The sequence below is a fragment of the Salmo trutta genome, chromosome 28 (genome assembly GCF_901001165.1).
Source record: "Salmo trutta chromosome 28, fSalTru1.1, whole genome shotgun sequence".
In the NCBI taxonomy this organism is placed as follows: domain Eukaryota; kingdom Metazoa; phylum Chordata; class Actinopteri; order Salmoniformes; family Salmonidae; genus Salmo; species Salmo trutta.
Window position 1 is genome coordinate 4813583 of NC_042984.1, and position 6471 is coordinate 4820053.

Consider the following 6471-nt stretch of genomic DNA (forward strand, 5'->3'; position numbering starts at 1 on the left):
ACAGTCTATAACTTGGGTGTACTGGATTTTTTGGGCTTTCCTCTGACACCGCCTATGATATAGGTCCTGGATGGTAGGAAGCTTGGCCCCAGTAATGTACTGGGCCGGTCGCTCTACCCTCTGTAGCGCCTTACGGTCAGATGCCGAGCAGTTGCCATACCAGGCGGTGATGCAACCGGTCAGGATGCTCTCGATGGTGTAGCTGTAGAACCTTTTGAGGATCTGGGGACCCATGCCTATGCATGTCTCCTGAGGGAGAAAAGGTTTTGTCGTGCCCTCTTTACGTCTGTCTTGGTATGTTTGGACCATGATAGTTCGTTGGTGATGTATACAGCAAGGAACTTGAAACTCTCAACCTGTTCCACTACAGTCCAATCGATGTGAATGGGGGACTGTTCGGCCCGCCTTTTTCCTGTAGTCCACGATCAGCTCCTTTGTCTTGCTCACATTGAGGGAGAGGTTGTTGTCCTGGCACCACACTGACGGTTCTCTGACCTCCTCCCTATAGGCCGTCTCATCGTTGTCAGTGATCAGGTCTACCACTGTTGTGTCGTCAGCAGACTTAATGATGGTGTTGGAATCGTGTTTGGCCACGCAGTCGTGGGTGAACAGGGAATACATGAGGGGACTAAGTACACACCCCTGTGAGGCCCCAGTGTTGAGGATCAGCTTAGCAGACGTGTTTTTCCCTACTCTTACCACCTGTGAGTGACCCATCAGGAAGTCCAGGATCCATGAACTGTACTGAAGAGGGAGGTGTTTAGTGTGGCAGTCCTTTAGTGTAGCATCCGCGTCATCTGACCACTTCCGTATTGAGCGAGTCACTGGTACTTCCTGTTTTTAGTTTGTGCTTGTAAGCAGGTATCAGGAGGATAGAATTATGGTCAAATGGAGGGTGGGAAATGCTATGATGTCACTGAGCTCTTCAGTACAGTTCATTCTACTGCCAATGTTTGTCTATGGAGATTGCATGGTTGTGTGCTCAATTTTATACTCCTGTCAGCAACGGGAATTGTAGTCAAATTGTACAACTGAATGCACCTTCCGCATTTAACCCAACCCCTCTGAATCAGAGAGGTGCAGGGGGCTGCCTTAATCAACATCCATGTCTTCGGCGCCCGGGGAACAGTGGGTTAAACTGCCTTGATCAGGGGTAGAATGACAGATTGTTACCTTGTCAACTCAGGGATTCGATCCAGCAACCTTTCGGTTACTGGCCCAACACTCTAACCACTAGGATACCTGCGGTGTGGCTAATTTGAAGGGGAGTACACATACTGCTGTATATATAGTGATAGTAGCCATTTCAGCTCCCTCTTTCCTTTCTATCCTCTCCTCTCTCTCTCTCTATTCTATCACTACCATTCATTTTTCTACATTTTTCATTGACTGAGTGGTGCCCATCCTCCCTTTTTGATTTTCTGCCAGTCCCTAGCGACCCGTCATTCAGGGCAGGTAGGGCAGAGCCTTTTAGACAGAGTTTTCTCTGTCCAGTGTCTGTGTTCTTTTGTCCATCTTAATCTTTTCTTTTTATTGGCCAGTCTGAGACATGGCTTTTTCTTTGCAACTCTGCCTAGAAGGCCAGCATCCCGGAGTCGCCTCTTCACTGTTGACGTTGAGACTGGTGTTTCGCGGGTACTATTTAATGAAGCTGCCAGTTGAGGACTTGTGAGGTGTCTGTTTCTCAAACTAGCCGTGCTAACATAATTGCAAAAGGGTTTTCTAATGATCAATTAGCCTTTTAAAATGATAAACTTGGATTAGCTAACACAACGTGCCATTGGAACACAGGAGTGATGGTTGCTGATAATGGGCCTCTGTACGCCTATGTAGATATTCCATAACAACAATCTGCCGTTTCCTGTTACAATAGTCATTTACAACATTAACAATGTCGACACTGTATTTCTGATCAATTTGATGTTATTTTAATGGACAAAAAATGTGCTTTTCTTTCAAAAACAAGGACATTTCTAAGTGACCCCAAACTTTTGAACGGTAGTGTATATGCCATTTAGCATTTATTCGTGTATATGCCATTTATTCAAATCAACTTAGTTGATGCCATGCATGCCTACATTTTTTTACTAATCAATTAATACCACAATACCCCATAATGACACAGCGAAAAGATATTCAGACCATTTGCTATTAGACTTGAAACTGAGCACAAGTGCATCCTGTTTCCATTCTACAACTTGATTGGAGTCCACCTGTGGTAAATTCAATTGATTGGACATGATTTGGAAAGACACACACCTCTATATAAGGTCCCACAGTTGACAGTGCATGTCAGAGAAAGAGCAGGTTTTCATTCTTAAACGGAATAAGTTTGGAACCACCAAGACTCTTCCTAGAGCTGGCCGCCCGGCCAAACTGTGCGATCGGAGGAGAAGGGCCTTGGTGACCAAGAACCCGATGGTCACTCTGACAGAGCTCCAGAGTTCCTCTGTGGAGATTGGAGAACCTTCCAGAAGGACAGACATCTCTGCAGCACTCCACCAATCAGGCCTTGTTTATTAAGGCCTTTTTTTTTGCCTTTGAATGAGTAGGTATCCAAACTGTTTGACTGGTACTGTATATAAAATGCACTATGAACAGACTTGCTGCTCTGTGATCTGAGATAGACGAAAAACAAATACTAATTTGCTTATGTCAATGGTGTGATCAGGTAACTCTACTAACAAACAGCATGGGGTTTTCTCATGACATCCTTTCCATTGGGAATCCCGCTGTGGTCTGTTTCTAACAGTGTTGAGTAGGTAGAGGTTTCCCTCTACTAATATCCGTGGTCAGGTTATCCTTCACATCTCATTTCCATTGGCCATGCCTGCATTCCCTTCAGCTGACTGCACCGTGTGTGTGTGTGTGTGTGTGTGTGTGTGTGTGTGTGTGTGTGTGTGTGTGTGTGTGTGTGTGTGTGTGTGTGTGTGTGTGTGTGTGTGTGTGTGTGTGTGTGTGTGTGTGTGACAACCATGGAGAGGCATCATATGTTTACTAAGCATCTGCTTGAGTGCAGCATTATTCATTCCCTCCAGGATTCCCTCTAGCTGACCACATTATCAATGGTGCAGCATTATCCCTCCAGGATTCCCTCTAGCTGACCACATTATCAATGGTGCAGCATTATCCCTCCAGGATTCCCTCTAGCTGACCGCATTATCAATGGTGACGCATTATCCCTCCAGGATTCCCTCTAGCTGACCGCATTATCAATGGTGCAGCATTATCCCTCCAGGATTCCCTCTAGCTGGCCGCATTATCAATGGTGCAGCATTATCCCTCCAGGATTCCCTCTAGCTGACCGCATTATCAATGGTGACGCATTATCCCTCCAGGATTCCCTCTAGCTGACCGCATTATCAATGGTGACGCATTATCCCTCCAGGATTCCCTCTAGCTGGCCGCATTATCAATGGTGCAGCATTATCCCTCCAGGATTCCCTCTAGCTGACCGCATTATCAATGGTGCAGCATTATCCCTCCAGGATTCCCTCTAGCTGACCGCATTATCAATGGTGCAGCATTATCCCTCCAGGATTCCCTCTAGCTGACCGCATTATCAATGGTGACGCATTATCCCTCCAGGATTCCCTCTAGCTGACCGCATTAACAATGGTGCAGCATTATCCCTCCAGGATTCCCTCTAGCTGACCGCATTATCAATGGTGCAGCATTATCCCTCCAGGATTCCCTCTAGCTGACCGCATTATCAATGGTGCAGCATTATACAGTCCCTCTAGGATTCCCTCTAGCTAACCGCATTATCAATGGTGCAGCATTGTACAGTCCCTCCAGGATTCCGCTGCGTTTTTTAAAAATAGGTGCAGGCCAAAATGCTTGATGTTGCTGCTGTTATTCTGAAATTTTGCATGGCAATTTCCAACGATTTTGTTTGAATTTGTCACAAAACAATTGCTGACGTGCTGCTTGATTGAGACATTTAATGACTGTTAAAATGCAGTGATTGGTCAAATTTGCAAGCCCTCTCATAACATGGCTGGAATTACGTCATTTAGCAGACGCTTTTATCCAGAGCGACTTACAGTAGCGAATGCATACATTTCATACATTTTTTTTCTTCCGTAATGGTCCCCCGTGGGAATCGAACCCACAACCCTGGGGTTGCAAACACCATGCTCTACCAACTGAGCCACACGGGAATTGATGAGACTTATCATACTGAACAAAATTATAAAGGCAAAATGTAAAGTGTTGGTTTCATGAGCTGAAATAAAAGATCACAAAAATCTTCCATATGCACAAAAAGCTTATTTCTCTCAGGTATTGCGCAAATTTTGAGGGAGCATGAAATTGGCATGCTGAGTGCAGGGACGTCCAGCAGAGCTGTTGTCAGTAAATGTAATGTTCATTTCTCTACCATAAGCCGCCTCCAACATCGTTTTAGAGAATTTGGCAGTATATCTAACCAGCCTCACAACCACAGACCATGTGTATGGCATTCGTACGGGCGAGCAGTTTGTTGATGTTAACAGAGTGCCCCATGGTGGTGGTTGGATTATGGAATGGGCAGGCATAAGGTACTGACAACAAACACAATTGCATTTTTATTGATGGAATTTTAAATGCACAAAAATACCATGACGATGTTCTGAGACCCATTTCTTTTAAGGAATTTGTGACCAACAGATGCACATCTGTAGTCCCAGTCGTCCAATCCAATAGATTAGGGCCTAACTAATTAATTGACTGATTTCCTCATGTGAACTGTAACTCAGGGAAATATTTGACATTTTTGCATATTGCATTATAACTTTGTTCAACTTTGTTTTACTATGTAAAAAATAAACATTTCAATTTGGGCTGATTGTGTTTATTACCCATTTACAGAGTTTTAAAAAATGCTCTTATGCACAATTTAACCGGGAGAGCTCCCATAGTGACCAGGGAGAGCTCCCATAGTGACCAGGGGGAGCTCCCATAGTGACCAGGGAGAGCTCCCATGCAGCAGCCCGTTTTATTATTTAACCAGGCAAGTCAGTTAAGAACAAATTCTTATCTACAATGACGACCTAGGAACAGTGGGTTAACTGCCTTGTTCAGGGGCAGAACGAGAGATTTTTACCTTCTCAGCTCTGGGATTTGATCCAGTAACATTTCGATTACTAGTCCAATGCTCTAACCACTAGGATACCTGCCTCTAACCACTATGCTACCTGTCTCTAACCACTAGGCTACCTGCCTCTAACCACTAGGCTACCTGTCTCTAACCACTAGGCTACCTGTCTCTAACCACCAGGCTACCTGTCTCTAACCACCAGGCTACCTGTCTCTAACCACTAGGCTACCTGTCTCTAACCACTAGGCTATCTGTCTCTAGCCACCAGGCTACCTGTCTCTAACCACTAGGCTACCTGTCTCTAACCACTAGGCTACCTGTCTCTAACCACCAGGCTACCTGTCTCTAACCACTAGGCTACCTGTCTCTAACCACTAGGCTACCTGTCTCTAACCACCAGGCTACCTGTCTCTAACCACCAGGCTACCTGCCTCTAACCACTAGGCTACCTGTCTCTAACCACCAGGCTACCTGTCTCTAACCACTAGGCTACCTGTCTCTAACCACTAGGCTACCTGTCTCTAACCACTAGGCTACCTGTCTCTAACCACCAGACTACCTGTCTCTAGCCACCAGGCTACCTGTCTCTAACCACCAGGCTACCTGTCTCTAACCACCAGGCTACCTGTCTCTAACCACCAGGCTACCTGTCTCTAACCACCAGGCTACCTGCCTCTAACCACTAGGCTACCTGTCTCTAACCACCAGGCTACCTGCCTCTAACCACTAGGCTACCTGTCTCTAACCACCAGGCTACCTGTCTCTAACCACTAGGCTACCTGTCTCTAACCACCAGGCTACCTGTCTCTAACCACTAGGCTACCTGTCTCTAACCACCAGACTACCTGTCTCTAACCACCAGGCTACCTGCCGCCCCGTTCATTCACTCTGCCTACTATAACCTGTCAAGCCACACTATTGATATTATTCTATTCAGTGTTTGTTTTTGTTGACCCCAGTGTATGGACACTACAATTGGATAAATACATTTTTTATTTGACTATAGAATTCACACATCGTACAATGAAAACTTGGTGCAAGTAATGGGCTGTGTCTAGTTACAAATAACAAACACACCGCAAATGTCCAAAATCGCAACGCTTGTATTGAGAAATTGCAATGATTATGTGAAGGTGCATATCACATTCGAGCTATGGGGCTTATATTCCGGTTTATAGCGTTTCCATGTTGTGATGTGCCTCTTCAATTCGAGAGCTTTTCAGTACGAGGAGCGCACCGTGACAGAGGTAGGAGGACCAGTGTGTGTATCACCAACAAAGCAACAGCTTGTTGTTTTTTAGACGGCATGCTCGATCCTGCCAGTTAACGGAGAATACGTCAGTCACTGTTGTATAGTCTGTGTCGCAGTTCACGTAGCCACGTCGGGTGAC